General features: G+C 46.2%; 1 protein-coding gene across 2 annotated transcripts in view; it reads left to right on the forward strand.

Annotated features, from left to right (window-relative positions):
* Positions 1-20519, forward strand: part of Thsd4 (thrombospondin type 1 domain containing 4) — a 585674-nt gene that overhangs the window by 378185 nt on the left and 186970 nt on the right. The gene's annotated exons all lie outside the window — the stretch shown is intronic.

Raw genomic sequence — 20519 nt, forward strand, 5'->3', positions numbered from 1 at the left:
GTATGCCTGCATGAGTGTGTGCAACCTTGACAAATGAGCACACACGCAGACACACACACATGCACACACACACACACATGCACACAAATGTGACGTGTGCCTGTCTTCTGGTTGCTTCTCAGTCTATGTATGTTCAGAGGCCCGGCCTAAGTTTGGGTCCTCAGTACCCAAGTACAAAATCCAGATGTAGTCGCAAATGCCTGTAGTTCCAGCACTAAAGAGGCATAGACAAGTGGATGTCGGGACTCACTGCCTAGCCAGTCTATGCAAATCAGTGAATTCTAGATTCAATGAGAGTCCCTATCTCAAAAACCAAGAGAGAATGATTGAGGAAGATGTCCAATGTCAACCTCTGTTCTTCACAGTCATATTTATTATTATTATATTATATTTTTTTTATTTTCGAAACAGGGTTTCTCCGTAGCTTTTGGTTCCTGTCCTGGAACTAGCTCTTGTAGACCAGTTTGGCCTCGAACTCACAGAGATCCGCCTGCCTCTGCCTCCCGAGTGCTGGAATTAAAGGCGTGCGCCACCACCACCCGGCATCACAGTCATGTTTATATACATAAACACACACAGGCATAACATTTGTCATTGGATTTAGAGCCCAGCTCTATAATCCGAATGATCTCATTGCTTTTGTCTACAAAGACTCTTCTTACCAAGTAAGGTTACCTGCCTTGGTTCCTGGGATTAGGGCATGATTAGGGCATATCTAATGTGTCGGAAAGTTGGTTCAGTGGATGTAGGATGGCAAGGGTAATTAGGGACGGCAGGTGGAGACCCCAGGCTCATCAGCGGCTCTGACCAATGGGGAATTACCCCAAGTGGAGGCTATGGGAACTCAGACGGTACAGAACCAGGAAAAACTGTATGGGTGACTTTGCTTAGTCACTTGTGAGGCTTGTAAAAGAAAGACGATATCTTAATCAGACATGTTACTGAAAGTTGTGCGCTCTGGAACATCAGGGCCTGAGCTGTGATAGCAACATGGGTAGGCACTGGGAGAGGAAAGGGGCCAGTGGGTCACCCGAAGGACAGGCCTGTGTCCTTTAGGGGCTCTAGCTTTTAACATGATGTTTATTGTTCTTGCCTTAGTAAGGTTTCTGGGGACAGCCTTTTGACCTATTGACCATGGTCCTGTTTTGTCAGGATATCTGAAAAACCAAATGTTCCACACACCTCTGGAAAGTACCGCTGTGTAGCTCCCTGCCCTCTGAGAAAAACAGGATGTGAGTGAGGTTCAGAACGATGAAGAGGAGAAAAACTGAGCCAGGTGTTCTGCTGAAGGCCAGGTTTCTTCCATGAGACCTCTGCCAGCCTTGAGGAGAGCCACAGGGACCCATGCCAGCAGCTTGCACTTGTGCAGCCTGGCGCGGAGGCTCTGCCTTTTCTTCAGTGTCTGTACAGCTGTTGTGTGGTTTGGTTTCTTTCTTTCTCTGGAGCCCTCTCCACAGCAGAGACTGATGCTTTGGAGTAGGAGTGGTAGTCAGGATGGGACTCTAAACCTCGGGTGGCTGACTTTCCTGCCACTGTGGAGGACGCTAAGCTGCTGAGCTGTAGGGGGGCTGGGTGGGAAGGAGTGCTACGGATGACTAGTCATGTCTCCACGGGTACAGGACAAAGACCAGGAGCCAGTTTGATCACACAAGCCTGCAACCCCAGCAGCTCCAGAGTCTGAGCCAGGAAGATTGCAAGTTCAGGGCCTGCCTGGGCTACACCATGAATTCAAGGTTGGCCCATGCAACTGAAAGAGACTATGCCAAAGTCAAAAGAAGAGGTTTGGGAATATAGCCTAATGGTAGAGTGATTTCCTCATTTGAGCAAGACCCCAGGCTCAATCCCCACTGCCGCCCCCTCCCAGCAGCCAAGAGTTACTGGTCCACCAGGTACCGTGTTACATCATTTGTATGTAATATCTCATTTAATCCTTATAATTAAGTATTAAGGGGTATGTTTTGTCATCCATATAGTTGTATAGACAGAGAGTAGGTAAGAGTAAGTTAGTTTACCAAGGACACTCAGCAAAGAATGATATTACCTACATTTGAGTCAAGGCAATTAAATGTGAACACTAATGTCCCTAATCATGAGTGAGTGGGCATAACCGTGCTTATTTCTTTTGAGACATTGATCAGATTTGCAAGTGGAAGTTGGCAAAAGACAGTACAGAATGAGAAAGGTCAGGCCTGGGCACAGGGCCATAGGGGAGATGGTCAAAAAGCGCCTGTGAATGAGTTTGTGTGAATGTTAGGTGAAGAGTTGGTTACACAGATTTAAGTACAGAAAGGCTTCCGGCGAAGGTTTTGTTATCAGTGGGATGCTTTTCCTAGTAACACTCATTACTAGGAAGTCAAGGAACTGAGTACTGCTGTCCTATTCATGGGCAGATCATTCTCTCTGATCTGTCTCGCAGGACAGACTTAGAAGTCTGCACAGGAACTCACACTAAATGACAGGACCTACTGAGGCTTTTAAATAGAGAAATTTCCCTCCACTCACATGTGCAGGAGAGACACAGTGTCGGGCTGAGGAGATAGCTCAGTAGGTAAAGTGTTTGTCTTGCAAACAGGAGGACCTGCTTTGAATTCCCAGCAACTTGCTAGAAAGCTTCGTAGTTCCAGCTCTGGGACAGAGAGAGGCACTGGGCTCACTAGCTAGCCAGCTTAGCTTCCTAACTTCTAGACAGTGAGAGACCCTGCCTCAAAAAAGAAAGATGGTGTCTCAGGGCGGCACAGCCGAGGACTGGAGTTCAGGTCCTAGTCAGGAGACTCGGGGATGCCTGTCTCCAGGGGAGCTGTCTCCTTCATGCTCCCTCGGATACTGTACACACGTACATAAAACCATGCATAGGCACATACATACACACATAGTGTTTTGTGTTTGTTTTTCTAAAGTAGGTGGTGCCTGAGAAATGACACCTGACTTGAGGTTGTCTTCTAGCCCCTGCTCATGTGTGCATGAACGCATGTGGCAAAGAAACCCACAGTATTTGGTGAATGCTACCGAAAGGCTCTGACCCCTGTAGCTTCCTGGAACGTCCCTAACTATTGAAACACTGCCAAGTCCTTGCAGCCTTTGAGGTCTAGAGGGCTGGGGCAGTGTGTCTCATCCAGGAGCTTCTACACCGTTCAGCTGCAGATGCTCCTGGATACTGTATCCAGGGTTAAAGGCTTTTCAGTGACCAGCCACTATTTCACTGCAACCGTCTAGCTTGTCTCCCTGTAGCCCATGACAGCACCGCGATATATTGCTACCTGCTTGGTCCGAGTTTCATTTGTTCTGATTCATTGCCTCGTTCACGGCCCCTCTAAAATCTCAGTGTATGAACTTGACTTCCTGGTGGTTCCCAGAGAGAAGGGTGTCTGCATTCCGGGGAACGTGAGTGTCTTCAAACTCTCAGAAAGCTACCAGTGTCCCTGTGAAGGTTGCCTAAGCCTTTAAGTACTTCCTCTCTTAAATCACACAACAGGGGCCCAGGCAGGGCATCCTCAAGTCCCTCCTTCCTCCTGTGGAGACGGTCCTTTGCTCTCCCAGCCAGACAGGCTGTCATTCTTGGCAGCTCATTGTATTGTGCTTTTCTTGGGTTTATTTGAGTGTTGCTTGTAAGGTTGTGTTTGGAGGAGGGGAGCTTTTCCTGAAAGAAATGATTTCTTTGGTCTGCATTGGAAACATGAGTTTGAATCTCTTTTGGCGTGTTTATGGCCCGGATGACAGACCAGACATGTGAAAGGAAGCTTTATCCATCACTTGTGCCAATGCCATGGCTTTTATTTGACATCTTTCCATTTGGGCGATGCGAATCCCTAAAAGCAGCCGAGTGATGGATCATCACTTAGCGGGACACACGGTTATTCTGCCAAGCTTTGGTCTTTGTGTAAAATTTATTTTTACTTCAGTCTGGAATAGGTCTCTTGGTGTCTGCCGGGTGGTAGTTTGACCTGAGAGGTTATGGGCATGGCACCCAGTGAGGTACATATGCCATGCATGATAGCACATCAAGTTAGCACATGTGAGTACTGGCCAGAACTAGGGCCCAAATGACCCTCGAACTATGTTGAAACTCCATCCCCAACTCAATAGTGTGACGAGGTGAAGGAGATTTCCAAGGTAACCAGGCCACAAGGTCTCCCTCTTCTACCTTCTACCTTGTGGGAGCCCAGCAACAAGATGCCATTTCCCAAAGAGATACAGGCCCCCACCAACACCAGATGGCAGGTCCTTGATCTTGGCCCCGAACTGTGAGAAAGGAATTGTTATGTTTAATGAATTAGTCAGTTTCAGCATTTTTATAGAAGTATACATGGACTAACTTGTTTATTGAAATAGGGAACCACTTCCTCTCATGACTATAAGAAAAAGCATTATGGGTAGGGCAGTAAAAACAATACTTTCCAAAGACAGGGGCCACAGGATGGTGAATGCGGCAGCAGTGGCAAGTTCTTGTGCCTTTCTGAAAATTGATAGTCAATGATGTACTTAATGCCCTTAGATGGACAACTTTTGAGAATATTTGGTAGTGCCTTGTAGACACACATAAAAAGCTTGCAACTCTCTGGTCCATTCACAGCAATAGCAGTAGACTCTAAGAAACTCTCTCATCCTCTTTCCTCCTCCCTCCTTCCCCTGTTCCCTTCTCCCTCTCCCTCTTTTCCTAGACCCCCATCTCTAGTTTCTTGCCATTACGTTTTTTTGGATTTTCTTCAAATTTTGTGGGCTTCCCCCTTTTTGAAACAGGCTAGCTTCAAACCCACTATGACCAAGTACAGTTTTGAATTTCTACTCCTGGATCCGCCTGCAGAATGCTGGGATCGTAGGCATGCACTACTCCACCCAGTTTATGAAATGCTCACACCCAGGGCTCCAGACTTGCTGGACAGGCACCCTACCGCCCGAGCTACAGCTTCAACCCCGAGAGAGTTTTCATCAATACGCCAGTGGTTTTGTTGCATGCTGTAACGTCTTGTCTGCTGTAGACTAGGTAGAAGCCTGAGAAAGACCGCAGCGTGTTGGGTTCTCCTGGTGTCTTAGTTACTTTTCTAATGTTGTAATAAGACACTTTGACTAAGGCAACTTACAGAAGGAAGGGTGTATTGACTTGAAACCTCCAAGCCAGCCCCAGTTACATGCCTCCTCCAACAGGGCTACAATAGACCTCCTAATTCTTCCAAAATAATTCCACCAACTGAGGATCAAGTATTGAAACATAAGAACCTGTAGGGACCATTCTCATTCACGCCACCACACCTGGTCTTAGGGAAAGCATCTAAGTTTCAATAAAGCTTACTGGAAATCACAGAAGTTGAGTATGGGAGACAGCTAATTTCACGTTCATGATCATCCTTCTGTCCCTGCCACTGTTAGAGGCCATGAAGCTAACAGAGGCAAGTGCCCCTGTCTATGCATTGAGGGACTTTTATGAAGGATATAAGCTATGACCCATAAGAACATCAGGAGCTGCCTCTGGAAGGCTTGACAGTGACTTCCTATTCCAGGCCCGACCACAGTGACTCCACGGGTAGCAATATGTCATGGAAAGCACCGAGACCTAGGTCCACATCTGTGATGCTGGCAGAGTTATCCCCTCCAGGGAACTCAGCCTCCTCATCTGGAAAGTGGGCAGAAAACCTCTTCTCATAATGTTATTAAATGAGGGATCTGCCGAGCAGGTCATCAGTGAATGTTCTCTTCCTTGCACCTGATAACGTGGGCCAAGACTCACTCACTGGGCCATGGCTTCTATTTCTGGGAGTAAAATAGCTAAGCATAGCTGTCGGGGGTGGTGAGACATGGTCCTCTCAGGAGCTCACCCATTTCTTGGCTGAATGAGGAGCAGAGGGAAACCTTAGTGATGTATGTAGCTGGTACTTACATCTCATACAGAGGTGTCTGGGCTGTGACACCTTATGACAAACACACTTCATTTAAAAAAATGTATCATACAGGGGTTGAGATGCCCACTTGAGGACATCCTGACTACCATGGTGGAGACCACTGGGTGAACCCCCTCCCCCGCCTATGTCTCTTTCCTCCCGGTCCCCAATCCTCTTGCAGCTGGATAGGGCCAGTGGAAAGTCCTGACGATCCTCTGCCATCCCCCCTCCCCGTTTGCCAGGTGGATAGCAACCTAGGATGACCTTGGAAATGACATGCTCAAGTAGCAGTGCGTCGGGAACCCTGGCTCCCTCGGAGGCCCAGAGGAGAGACACACTCCTGCCCCAACATCTAGACTGAGCCAGGGAAGCGGCTCCTCGGTACCACTGAGATGCCAAGGTGTACCTCTAACTGTGTGGGCTTTCTCTTAGCTAATGAACCTGCTGAAACAAGGTGTACCTCTAACTGTGTGGGCTTTCTCTTAGCTAATGAACCTGCTGAAACAAAGTGTACCTCTAACTGTGTGGGCTTTCTCTTAGCTAATGAACCTGCTGAAACAAGGTGTACCTCTAACTGTGTTGGCTTTCTCTTAGCTAATGAACCTGCGGAAACAAGGGATATGTTTCGAAAATTGTCCCCCTCTTAGGAAAATAATTGACATTCCTCACAACAAGACAGCACATTTTACATTTGGTCACCCTGGGAGAAAGAAAATTCATAGTTTTCAAAAAATGAACTCCGCCGTTTATTTAAAATATTCTCTGTCTACCGATCATAAGACAATGGAATGTGATTCTCTGTCAGCGAGAGGTCTGTTTGATTTGGTTTTTAACCCAACAGTATTCAGCTGAAAGCTGGAGTTAGTGATTAACTTAAGAATTGTGCTTTAGATTAAACACTCCTGCTGCCGGGTGCTGGCCTGAGTGGGGGGCTTAGAAAGAGGAGGAGAAACAACCGTAGTACTTTTCTCAATCTTAAACTCAGAATTTAGGCAGTAACTCAGTTTTCCTCTAAATATTTGTCTGGATTGGTGTCTTAGGTTTATATTATCCTGAACAAAGCACACTGAGAGAAACTTCATCTTCCCAGACTTCAGCTTCAGCAGGTCTAAAAGGAAGGGCGTCATGCTGTAGGACTGAGAAGCAATTGGGGGCTAGTCTGTTCAAGCTATGCTCACAACCAAAAATATGAGAGAAGCAACTAGGGAGGGAGTCACATTTACCCCCGGGCTAACACGTGACACAATGCATTCATTCTAGACCCATCCCCTCAGATTTCATACTTCTTAAAATTTAATAGCCCATTTCCTTCAATTGGTTCATTTACAGGGTGTGAGGCTGTCCACTGGAGCATGGTCAACCTACCGGAAGCCACACACTTAAAGAAATTTGACTCTCCCTCCCCTGGAAGCCATCCTCTCTCCATAGCTCCTCAGGGGTGGGGGTTTTCAAACCCCATTCCCATTCCATGCTAGAATGGCGCCTGTCTCGATGGTGTGCAGTCCTGTGCAGGCAGCCACAGCTGCCATGAGTGCACAAGAACAGTGTCCTGTCGTGTCTGGAAGACACTGCTCTGCTCTGCTCCTCCCACTGTGGTCCCTGAGACTTGGTGGGGACAGAGCATGGATGTCCCATGTGTGACTGAGCGTGCCACTGGCTCTGCATCTTGACCAGTTTAGAGCTTATTTATTAGTCACCATCCATGGCACAGAGAAGTTTCTCTGGTGAGGTCAGAGAGCGGCATTGTTCTCTGAGTAGAGAGATAGGCGTTAAGAGAGCAGTATAATACTAAATCTGTCTAGCAAAACAATAAGAGTAGATTTACCCTGGAGATGTAGACTTCCCAACCCTTGGTTCTTGGCCGGATTTACAGTACCAGGCATGTGGTTCCCCCTGTGGCACTGTGGACTTCTTCATTCAGTTCCAAAGACTTCTCATCCCAAAGTCAGTAAAAAAACCGCAAGTTAATAAGTAGTCAGACTTTCTTTGGAATGACAGCTCCCAAATAATGACACAGAAACTTTTTATTAATTATGAAAGCTTGGCCTTAGCTTAGGCTTGTTCCCAACTAGCTCTTAAAACTTAAATTAAAAACCCGCTTATATTAATCTGTATTTTGCCATGTGGCTCATTACCTCCCTCAGTACCATATATCTGACTTCCTCTGCAGCTGGCTGGTGAATCTCTCACAGCTCTGATTCTTTCCCAGAGTTCCTATCTCTCCCACTTCCCCCGGAAGTCCTGCCCTTCCTCTCCTGCCTAACTATTGGCCATTCAGCTCTTTATTAAACCAGTCAGAAGGTGCCTTAGGCAGGTGAGAAAGGACACATCTTCACACAGTTTACAAAAAGATTGTCCCAACAGGGGGCAACCTGTTTCTGCTCTTGGTTTGCAGTGTCACTCAGGGTAGAACCTCAGAGATCAGTTAGGAGCCAGTTGAAACTGTCTGGGGAGATGGGTGGCTTGGCCGGTGGAGGCAGCCAAGTTGTATACAAGTGGTTGAATTCAGTCACAATTGCAGGGTGTAAGGGCTCAGCTATGGAGACAGAGGCCCTGGGTTTGAATTTCAGCTTTGTCACGCAGTGGCCAGCCTTTTGACCACCAGCCAGCCTCACTGAATTGGGAAGTTCTAGGTCAAAGAGAGAGACTCTGTCTTAAAAACCACACAGTGAAGTGTGACCTCAGGCTAGGGTGGCCCCTGACCTCTACATACATGTGCACACATGTGCACTCACTGGGCCCTTATCATATCGGCTTTCAGGGGAACAGACCACCACCACATGTACTTTTTCAACTGCCTGATAAAAAATGCAGAAACTGGGCAACAGGCCCCTAAACTGTGTTGGTGGAGCAAGCCCGGGGCTGCGTCGGAATCCTTCACAGACTTGGTATGTCCTCTTTTCTGGCTCACTAATAGGAACAGCCTGAGGTTCATATTACAAGGGCATCTCTCCAGTTCATGCTACTTTCTGCAACCCCTCAGAAACTTCTATAGCTTTGCAGCCTGAAATAAGGACCCACACACTGTTGAGAAGTGAGCATGCATGCACCGTTGAGGTGTTCAGCCATGACTTGAAATGCACAGAGCTTTGTGGTTCCTTTGGCACTTCTCCCATAGCCTTGGCCTGGGAGAAGTGAAGCAGAAAGACAGACATGCTGGGAGGTCCCAAGACTAAACTCCTGACACTGACCAGAGCCCTTGTACTGGCTAGTTTTTCCATGCCACAACTTAGAATCACCTAGGAAGAGAATCTCAGGTGAAGACCTGTCTAGATGAGGTTGGCCTATGGGATGTCTGTGGGGGTTGTCTTGATTGTTAACTGGCCCAGCCCACAGTGGGTAGCACCATTCCATATGCTGGGCCCGGAACTGTATCTCAGCATAGGCAGCAGTGAGCGAGCGAGCAGACAGCCTGGGTGCTTTCATTTCTCTCTGCTCTCCACTGAGGATGTGATGGGACTAGCCACTTGCGTTTCTTCTGCCTTGGCTTCCCCTCAACAGTGGGTTGTAACCTGGAACTGTCAGCTCAGTGGACTCCTCCCTCCCAAGTTGCTTTTGCTCAAGGTATTTTGTACAACAGCAATGAAATCAAGCAGCTTTGAAGGTAGTGCTGGTTAACACGGAACTCCGTCCTACTTGTTTAAGCCGTTCTGCCAACACGTGTGGCACTATTACTTTACTGACACAGAAATTGGACAGGTCTGTTAATACAAAGCCAGAGAGAAATAATCACCCCTGTCCTGTTCAAATCGGAAAATTAGCAATACTTAATTAAGTTAAATTAACATGAGACGAGGGTGATAATTAGGATCTTTGGGAGAAAACCAAGCAACCCATTAGCGCACTGCCATGAATCCCTTGGAAACATTGTCTCAGCCCTGTTGGTGAGAGGTTTGCAGTTTGAGTGAATGGGGTCTAGAGGGCGCTGCTGCATGTTTTGCTGAGCTGGCTACAAGTAAATTTCACTACTTAAGATGACTAAAATTTCATGAGCTTGTGGTGGAAACATTAAGCTATGTAGATTCACAAATCGGGAAAAATAAAAATCACCACTCAGAGCTGTAACTAGTATTATGGTGCTTGGAGAGTCACCTTCTCAGCGTGTCCATGGTGACATGGTTCCACCCTCAAAACTGCATTGCAACTTTTCTTCACTTGACAAGTAACCAATATAGTAAGCCCCAGTCAGTGTCAATAAATATTGCAACACGTTATTTATACAGTTAAGTGGTAGTCAAAATTAAACAGAAAGGTGACTCAGACCCTGTGGTTAAACATTTACATTCCTAAGGCTTTTCCCTCGTGCAAACAATACAGAAACTGTCGTTAGATAATTTGGACTTGTGTCATTCATAGATAGAGAATCGGTGTTGGTTCAAACCATGCGTGTTACTAAGCCTTCTGATATCGCCTACTAGAGGCTTTAGGATTCAAAGTGTGGGCACTGCCCCTCCCTGCAGTGACTGCCAGCATCACTAGGGGCTATCCCCCGCCCCCCAGATCTACTGATTACAGGTATGTAGAGGCTCCAGGTGCCCTGTGTTTGAGAAGCTCATGCTGGAAGCACCTGTCCAGCCTAGGGTTTCACCAGCTGCTCCATGCCACCTGCTTCCCCAGGGAAATCATTCCTAAGACTCATTTTCTGTGAAGGTGGATGGGGCGAGCGTGGCAGCACGTTGATTTCTGTTTCCTTGCGTGTCTCTTCTGTTTTCTACTTCCTACCTCCTTTTGCTTGATTCAGTCTCCATGCACTGGTTGCTGTTCATGGCCTTCCCCAGTTGTATTTCATAATTTTTCCAAATGAATAACTTTGTCAGTTAAAGGGACTTATTTGTTTTGGCCCAGTATCAAAGAAAAGTAGAAAATAACTAACATTTGAAAAACAAGAAGGGGGTTAATACTTTTTGGTGCTTACCCAAAAGAGATCTTTAAGGACACTGAATTTTGGCTGCATCAAAAAGCAACTCAACTAAGATCTACCTCACGTATCATGCAGTTTGCCAGTTTAAAATACACACACACACACACATACACACGCACACACACACATACACACATATACGCATACACACATACACACACACACACATACACACACACACACACTGCAACAGTTCCCCAAATTCCATACTCATTAACAATCATTTCCCTACCTCCCTTTTAGCTCCTCAGCCTAGAAAAATGCTAATCTAATTTTTGCCTTTATACGTTCTCTTATTTCATACTTTTCCCATAAATGGCAGCAGCCAACAAATGCTCTTTTGGAACTGACTTCCCTCGGTTAGCTTTATGTTTGCAAGGTTCCTTCATCTCAGAACTTGTGTCTCTAGTTCACCTCTTACAACCAAATAGGGCAGAATTTGCCATGTTAGCCTGCTGACCTGAATTTGATCCCCAGAACTCGTGTGAAGGCAACAGGAGAGAACTGGCTCCTGGATGCTTTCCTGTAAGCTTCTCACATGTACTGTGACATGATGCACAATCAAAAATGTGCAAGTGCACACACACACACCACACATAATAATAATAATACTAGTAACAGTCTCCTGAGAGCTTTCTTGTAGACTTCTGTGCACTGTGGTATGCACACACACACACAACACACACAACACAATAATAGTAATAATAGTATTGCTAAGGCATTCATAGGACTGGATACCTAGGAGATTTGAGGGAACAGTGCTGCTTTCTTGTCTCCTGAAGCTTCCTTCTATGGACCGTACATACTGCTGAGCTCAGGGTTCCTGTGCAGCTGCAAAGCCAGCAATGGCAGGCTGAGTGCCTCTCAAGTCCAATCTCACTGACTTCATCATTCCTTCTTTCATATTTAAGGGATCCTTGTAATTAATTGAATCCACCTGGATAATACAAGCTAACCTACCTATTTTAAAGTCACCCAATTAGCTGGTCATTCTATCAGCTCTTTAACTTCCCTTTGCCGTGTCCCTATAAATAGTTATAGTTCTATTACTCTGGTAAAACGCTGGCCAAATGAGCTGGAGAGTTGGCTCAGTGGTTAAGAGCATCTGCTCTTGCAGAGGACCAAGGTTCATTCCTAGCATTCATATAACAGCTCAGAACCATCTTTATTAGTCTGAGGGGAGTCAATGCCCTCTTCTTACCTCCATGAGCACCAGGCTAGCACACGGTACACATACGTATATACAGGCAAAACATTTATCACCTAAAATAAATAAATTTAAAATAATTTTTTAAATAGAAAAAAAGCAGATCAAAAGCAACTTGGGGGGAAAGGGTTTATTTCAGTTTTTAGCTTGTAGTCCAACACTGAGAGAAACCAGGGCAGGAAGCTGGAGGCAGGACCTGAAGCAGAGACTCTGAAGGAATACTGCTTACTGCCTTGCTCAGTTGCTTTCCTACACACCCTAGAACCACCTGCCCGTGGATAGCATTGACCCCAAATAGCTTGGGCCCTTCCACATTAAACATTAACTAAGAAAATGCCCCAAAGACTTACCTACAACTTCATGGAGACATTTTTCTCAACTGAGGTTCCCGAGACTCAGATGATGACAAAAAGCTGACCAGCACACGTAGCATGTTCCCAGACTCCAGGGATTCGAATGGTGACATGTTGGGAGCTTTTCCCAGCCTAGGATCCTTCTGTGTTATTTTTAATTGACAAATAAAAATCATATTATATATACATATATATACTATACCACATATTATTTTGAAATATGGAATGACTACATCAAACTTTTTGACACATTATGTCATATTCTGGTTTTATGGTTCATACTGGAAAATTGCTGAGAGTATATTTTAAGTATATAAGCCAATATATTACACTGCTATACACTATGCAGTATTATGTACTAGTACAATATACACTGTATTATTGCATAGCGTAGGATATTATATATTGTGAGCACTGTGATGGACAGACTGATCCATGTTGAGTTCATGTGGTGTGCGATAGACGGTAGGGAGCCCATCTTCCTCCTTCTGAATGTCAGTGTCCATCTGACGTGGCTCCAGTGATTGAAAGTGTTCTTCACTGTGTGGTCTCCTTTTGTCTTAAAGCATAGTATAAAAATGTGCTAATATCAATAAGTAAATGATATGGTCACTCAAAGTGATTGGGTAGGATTTTCCCTTGGGGACATGCCATGCTTTATTCAGCCACTCTCCTGAATGTCAAAATTGCCTTCATGTGAGCTGTGCCCTTTTAAAAGATACATTACAGGCATGGCCCCTTTCCGTGATATACACTCTAATTTCACTTCTCTTTCCTCCCTCCCCACTTTAGCTCTTATCCCTTTTAATGCAGACCATGGCTGTAACCTTCCGAGTCCTGTCCCAGCCTCCTTTCTTCATGCCTCCTGATCCCTCTCCACACAACAAAGTAGCCTTTGCTAAATGCAAATTTGGTCCTGTAATGGCTGCCCCTGCCCTTTCAGTAGATGCACAGACAGAAAGACAGAACTCTTTCATGGTGCCTCGCTTTGTCTTCAGCCCAAGCTGATGCTGGCCTCCCTCGAGCTCACCCTATTCATCCACACCTGCTCCTCTCCCGTGGTTATAAAAGCCCTTATTGCTCCCAAGGCAAGGCAATCCCGCTAATGAGGACAGACCCCTCACACCATACCATGTCCTCCTTGCAGCCTCTTAGCCTTGCACTATCAGGCGGATTTCTCGGATTTCATTAGCATTGGCCTTCTGCGCCCGCCAGCTCCACAATGACTGGAATTGAGTCTGCTTTTGCTGACCACCGTGTTTTCAGGCCCCGTCACAGGACCTGTTATTTTAAGGAAATGAGAAAATGAAGTCTGTATTCTCCTCAGCGTTAGACTTTTAATTCTGTTTATGCTATTTCTGATGAATGGGGTTTACAAAATACATAAATATGTAATTTAAAGACCTAATCTCTGTTCTTGTTAGAGCCATGCATACAAGTCCTTTCCCATCCCCCAAATACAGAAATATTTGCCCATCTTCCATTTTTGTTTTGTTTGTCTGAGCTCTTTAATCCATCAGAAATTTATTTTGGCACCTGGCGGGAATTAGATAAATAGCTTCATTGCTTCCTAGTGGCCAGCCATGTCCCCAACCCTTCCCATCCTTCCCTTGCAGGTTTGAATTGGCTTGATGATCGCATGCCGATCCTTTGACGTGCTTAGCCGGGGAAAGGGCTTGTCTCTTTTTTTGCTGGTTGAGTTGCATTTATTGTAGATTAACACTATGCTTTCATATCTGGCTGCCTCGTTTTATACAAAAATAGGTTTTTATAAAGTAATTCCTTGAGCTGAAATTTGAAATGAGGTTGACTAGGCAGAGCTGTTTCTTAGTAGTGATGTATAATAATAAATACAAACAGAGAATTCCAGCATAGGGCATCCCGGTGGGCATCCACCTGCGTTATAACCAATGGAACCCATTCTTGGAATTCCTGGTTCAGTTAGTAAAAGGTGGGGTGCAGGTATTTGCATCTCTGGCAAGTTCTCTGAAGATGCTAATCTAGAGAGCACATTTTGTGTATTTTCAAGGACATTCTTGCGATCAGGAATATGGCCAATAAGAGAATAGCCCTGCGGCCTCTTCTAAAGTAATTCCCTGGTGTGTTAGCAGAGTTAGGTTGAACCACAGCACATGAAGGGCTTCCTGCTGGGATCTGCTCTTAGTTCTGTGTCACACCCCTGAACCCAGCTGAGCCAAGCAACATAGCCGCCCCATCTTCTGTCTGTCCAGCTGCCCTGCTGACCGCAGGTGCTCACACAGCCAGACTTCGTTCAGACCAAACCAAAGAGAGGTAAGGGAAGGGCGGGGTGACTCCACTTGTTATAGGTGCTCTTGATGTTCTTTACCTTTAATGGAGAGAACATGCTAGAACCCCAACAGTAAAGTGCTTTCTGCTTCCCACCTCCGTGGCCAGTTAATGGCTCTTCGGTTTACACAAAGAAAAAGTTAATTACTAACACCTGCTTCTCCTGCTTTCCCCGTGCATGGGGCTGGCTCCCTGACTGACAGTCCCACCCCGGCCATAGGTCTATTCCATACCACGTAAATATACCATGTGTGCTCTGTGAAAAAGGCTGCATCTTCCTGCCTGCAAGTGAGGGGCATCCTTTGCAAGAAATAAAGTAAAATCTTTAGAGGGGAAAATACACTGTGAATTTATTCTCAGTAAGACAGAAGTGCACAAGATATTTATGCCATGTGATTTTAGACCTCTGATCTCTCTCTCTCTCTCTCTCTCTCTCTCTCTCTCTCTCTCTCTCTCACACACACACACACACACACACACACACACACACACACACACACTTGCCCCTGTCACCTAGGTGTTCCCTGACAGTGTTCTGGATGCTCTCCCGTCCCCTTTGCCTTTTCTGATTTCTAAGATGAACTATTAGACCTGTCCACTCATCAAACTCAAGCAAGAGTTCCCTGTGAGACCCTCGTGTGCCTCCATTCCCTTCCTCAGTCCACCCCGAACAAGGCAGCCTGGACTGAGTCTGAGTCTGAGCATGGGCGCAAACACATCAGCTGTCCAGAGGGTCCACTGTGTCTTGATGAAGGCATGGTGTATTCATCAGCAATCACAACCATGGATGGTGGTAAATGCTATACTGCGTGTGGCCAGAGGGTGGTAGCTGGAGACAGGAGACAGGGTCACTGCCCCTGGCTGGCCAGGGAGCCAGGTGAGGTGTAACTCTGGGAAACATGGCACCTAGGCCAGTTGGGAATGAGCAGGACTGGTGTGTAGTAATTCATTTAGACTGTTAACTATTGGTATTACCCTATCTCCATTTTTATTTAACTTTGAATAGCAACATATTCCGACTTGAAGATGAAGTGCAAGGGGGATATAGAAATGTTTGCCAAAAGGAATGGTAGGTGATTTCAAATTTTGCTAATGGCCACACTGAAACAAGTGAAATGAAGCTAATTAATATTGTACTTTGTTTAACCCTGTGTTAACATTTACAACACTGCAAGTGGGACTCTGCATTTCAAGTGCTCTAGGTCTAGGTGACTAGAGTCCATCACCTGAGACAACACAGATGTGTAGTAATGCATCCCCCTCCTACTGCCACCCTGGAGCTCTGCAGTGTCGCTCCCTTCAGTTAGCATTGCTAGCTAACTATTGTGTGCAGCTACAGATGATTGATATACATATGAGCACTTAGAAGCATGTACACGCGAGTTACAAGATGATTAATATACATATGAGCACTTAGAAGCATGTACACACGAGTTGCAGGGTGGCGGTCTCTCTGTTGCACACTTTTTCCTTTTCACTTTACGGTAAATCTTAATGTTTCCTATCTTTACATAGGAAGCAACCACGGTACTTTTTTTTTTGTTTTAATTGCTACAGAGAACAGAAAACATTCAGATAGCCCACTCTCAGGAACCTGCAACCTAAGGCAGGAAGATTGAAAACTCAAAGCCAGACTGGACTTGAGAGCGAAACCCTGTCTCCAAAAAAGCATTGGGGCAAAGCTTTGTAGATACCACAAGTTGTTCTGTTTGTCCCTCCTGATGGGCATTTGAGTGGTTCCTGATACTTAGTGCATCCAGACAATCTGAGCTGAGTTTTCAGAGGCCAGGAGCAGTGGGAGCTTAGTCAACGAGGCTTGGAAAATGACATTCTCAACAGAGCTCAGGTGGAAGAAGGCATGGGACCCGTGAACATGTGGTAGCTTGGGGGTGGTTTCTTGTGGGTAAAGTGGCTCGAAAGTGGACTGGCTGTGAACAGAGACGGAAGGAGGAAGCTGCGAAAGAAGAAAGAGCATGGGTCGCATTGTTTGGGCACCATCCCTAAGGGAGCCATCGAAGAAATGGGGGAGTATAAATGTTGGAGCTATAGGAGAAGACAGGCAAACCCTCCACACTGGTGAGTCCCGTTTTGTACACATAGAAAGTGTGAGGGAAACAGAAAGGTCACCCCAGGACACTATGGTAGCAATTTATTGCAGGCAGGGTCACAGAGAGATACTAACACTGGTCACTCTAAGCAGAAAGCAATATTTGCATAGCCTCAATACATCTCCCCAAATATGTATTAGTGGAGTGTTGCTTTTAACATATGTCCAAATATTTTTTGATACTTCCTCCCAAGGAAATGGGGCATTTATAACGCGTAGAACGTGGAAAAGGAAAAAAAAAATAATAGTGGTTTTACTCAGGGAGAAAGCTGGCTGATAGCACTTTCGCCAGATTGGTCAATGTAAGCACTGTCTTCAGTGCATTGGTGGCGATGCTGTATGTCCCTGACGAATGCAGTCAGGTGGGCATGTCACCTCCATAGTATTCCTCCCCAAAGTCTGTGGTTCTAGACTAGGTTCTAAAACAGGAAATGGAGATTTCGTGGGAAAAATCAGAAACAAGTCCACAGCTAAGTTAATATTATTGCACAGTGGTAAAAACATCTTAGCTTGCTCACTTTTTGTTGCTGTTTCTTTTTGCTTTTTTTTTTTTTTGAGACAGAGTTCCTCTGTGTAACAGTCCTAGCTGCCTGGAACTCCCTCTGTACACTAGGCTGGCCTCAAACTCACAGAGATCCACCTGCCTCTGCCTTCTGAGTGCTGCAATTAAAGGTGTGTGCCACCACCACCCCACACAACATTTTAGTTTTCATAACTGCACCCCCAACTATTTAAGACACTAACATTAGGAAGACCTGGTTTTCATCTCCCTATGCAACTATTCTATTCCTATTGAATTATCCCGAATACTTTTCTGAGATAAAAAGGTGTTGAAAATCAGAAGAGCAGTGTGATGAGTCTTGTGTCTTACTGGTGCTTTTGCTGGAGAATGCAGGAAGGAGAAAAGGGGGTGACCACAAAAGTCATGGTGAGATGGTGGAGGGCTGGAAGGGAGCAAGTACAGCGGGGCTCAGAGAGGTGGCCAGATGGAATCTCTGTATGATCAATGGTTTATCAATATTTTAAATAAAGAAGGGAGGCGTTGGGAAGAGCCGCGTCATCAGCGCCTTCAGCCTCTGGAATTACATAGGCAATGCTGTCCTATAGAATGACATCGTTCTTGGCAGGACAACGAGAAACAGGAGGAAGAATGGGTTTTCAGGGAAGCTGTTCTGTTTTAGATCTGTTGAATGTGGGATACAGCAGGGAAATCTACCTATACACCAGACACCTGGGTCTGTTGGCCTGCAGGTCGCGCGGGGGGGGGGGGGGGGAGTCCTAGCTGTGACTAGTCATGGGCAGCAATGAGTGTGTAAATGGTGCATGACGATCACCCTTGTAAAATTGTGAGCTGGCCCAAGAAGAGCAGATGTAGAAGGGAAGTGACCTGGAACAGGTATTTAGAAGTTCTGCCCCAGGAGGCGTCATGGAGACTGGAGGGCGTTCAGAAAAATGGTGGCAGTGCTGTTCTGGCATCCAGAGATGGGTTCTAGTAGTGGGGTGTGGGTGTTAGGACCAGAACTCTGGCCATAGCATCTACCCATGGTACACCCTGTGTGGCATGGGTCAAGCTACTTAGCACAATAATGCTGTCGTCAGGGATAGGTGAGACCCAGCCCCAATGTTGTTCACAGTGCTCAGAGAATGCTGGCCAATGAGAAGAAAACTAGATGCGGGGCGGGGGAGGTGCTCTCCAGGAACCCCCTGGAGTGATTCAAAAAGGACATGCACGTCACTCCACTCCAATGGTTGGTATCAGAAGGTGGGAAGTGACAAGCCCTGGCCAGGGATAAAAACAACTTGACGTGCATTACATCACCTTTGTGTATCACAGGTAGAGATGTCAGTGGTGCCACCGCCGTGGGAAGCAGTGTAGCCGACCTGCTGGTAGGACATGCCGAAGGGCAGCGTCAGGAGGATTGGGAGTCGCCATGCGATCCAGCAATTCCACGTTCAGATTTAGATCCAGACAGACTGAAAGCAGGGATTCCAGAACACACGCAGAACCTGTGTTCTTTGCAGTATTAGTCACTGTCGCCAAACGTCTAGCTATACAGTTGAATACTAATCAGCCTGAAAAGGGAATGAAGTTTTGATATATGCCACAGCATAAGTAAATTCTAAAGCGTACACTGTGGGACAAAGTGTGTCTGTCATTCCATGTCTGGGAATAGACAGAGTCATAGAGATGGAGACTAGACTAGGGCTTGCCGAGGACTAAGAGGAGAGGGAGGTGGGAGTTAATGGTTTAATGTATGCATAATTTCTCATAGGACAATGAAAAAGTTCTGGAAACAGATAGCGGTGGGGCTGCATAGTATTGCGAGTGTTGCCAATGCTGCTCAATCGCATAACGAATGATGGCTAAGCCTGAAGTTGGGTGTCCCTCACCACAGCATCTCTTTGAAGGGCATCATGGTCAGTGCTGCCGAGAAGTCACATAAGAGCTAAGATATGATCTCTGGTGCTTTGAGACAGAAGGGCCCCTGCTCCCATTTTCAGAGCTCCTGCCACAGGGGAGGGGTGTCAGAGTCAGCTTGCAGGATTGGAGAAACAGCCTCACTTACCCTGAAAGCCTGAGGACCTGAACTGGGGTCCCCAGAAGCCACATTAAGCTGTGTGCAGTGACATAGCCTATAACCTCAGGGACAGTGAGACAGGAGGCAGAGACAGGCAGATCCCGGAAGCTTGAAGGCTAGCCAGCCTGGCCCGCCGGGCAGTTCCAGGCCAACGAGAGACGGTCTGCACAGGTAATGTTGTACTGTGACAGCCACATCTACAGTGTGTTCACTTGTTAGGATGGGAGCTAAGTAGCTGCTGCAGAGACGACCATATGGCCTGCAAAACTGCAAGTATTTCCTGCCAAACCCTCTGCAGGGAATTTCCCAACCCCTGGCTAGGAAACATCCCTGGTCTTGTAAGAAGCTGGGCTTAAATAATGCCTGCACTTTTGGCAGACCACTGAGTCAGTAACTAGGCTTCTAATGGGGAGCAGAAAAAACTCAGCGTGGACATATAACAATGAATAGGAGGGAGAGCGGGGTGCAAAGACAAAATTAAGATCAAACAAACCCTACACATTTCTTTCTTCCTCCTTGCTGCGTTCCACGGTCACTGTGGGCACTGGTAGCTTGAAGAACTATTGTTGAGGAGGTAAGGGTGGGAACAAGGGAGTCCCAGGTGTTCTCACCAGCATAATGTGGGGGAAGCAGAATGGTTGTAAGACCTGACTGTCATGCTCAGAAGAACCACCGAAATGTGTCTGTGGATATGGGACCTTAGCATCCTCCTTGCTCTTGATTCTCTTGATTCTCTGGCAAGAGGACTTCTAAGTGATTTCCCCACAAGCCTTCTGAGAAATCTCACTAGGAAATCATTGCACGGCTGGCGATGAAAAGAGGTTGCAAACTGTGTTAGGCTCAGCCGTTCCTCATTCATGCAGAATAATATCCATAGCCTGGGACTTTCAAGCATTTGTTATTTTACATTTTGGTGCTGAGCTTCGAACTTACATTAGACCAAGGACAAAGCTAGTACTTCTACAGCACAAACTGTGCCGAGTTGTGTGTCTGTGTGACCTGTGTGTCTCCCTAATCGCTGGGTGGCATTTCTCCATTTCACAGGAGGGGCCACCAGGACTCACTGGGGTTACCAACGGGCTGTTAATTATAGAGATGGGGTTTGAACCCACACGTGCCTGATTCCAGTGGACACTGGGCCTGATATTGCCCTATTCTCCCTGGCCACCAAT

The sequence above is a fragment of the Microtus pennsylvanicus genome, chromosome 3 (genome assembly GCF_037038515.1).
Source record: "Microtus pennsylvanicus isolate mMicPen1 chromosome 3, mMicPen1.hap1, whole genome shotgun sequence".
Classification (NCBI taxonomy): Eukaryota; Metazoa; Chordata; class Mammalia; order Rodentia; family Cricetidae; genus Microtus; species Microtus pennsylvanicus.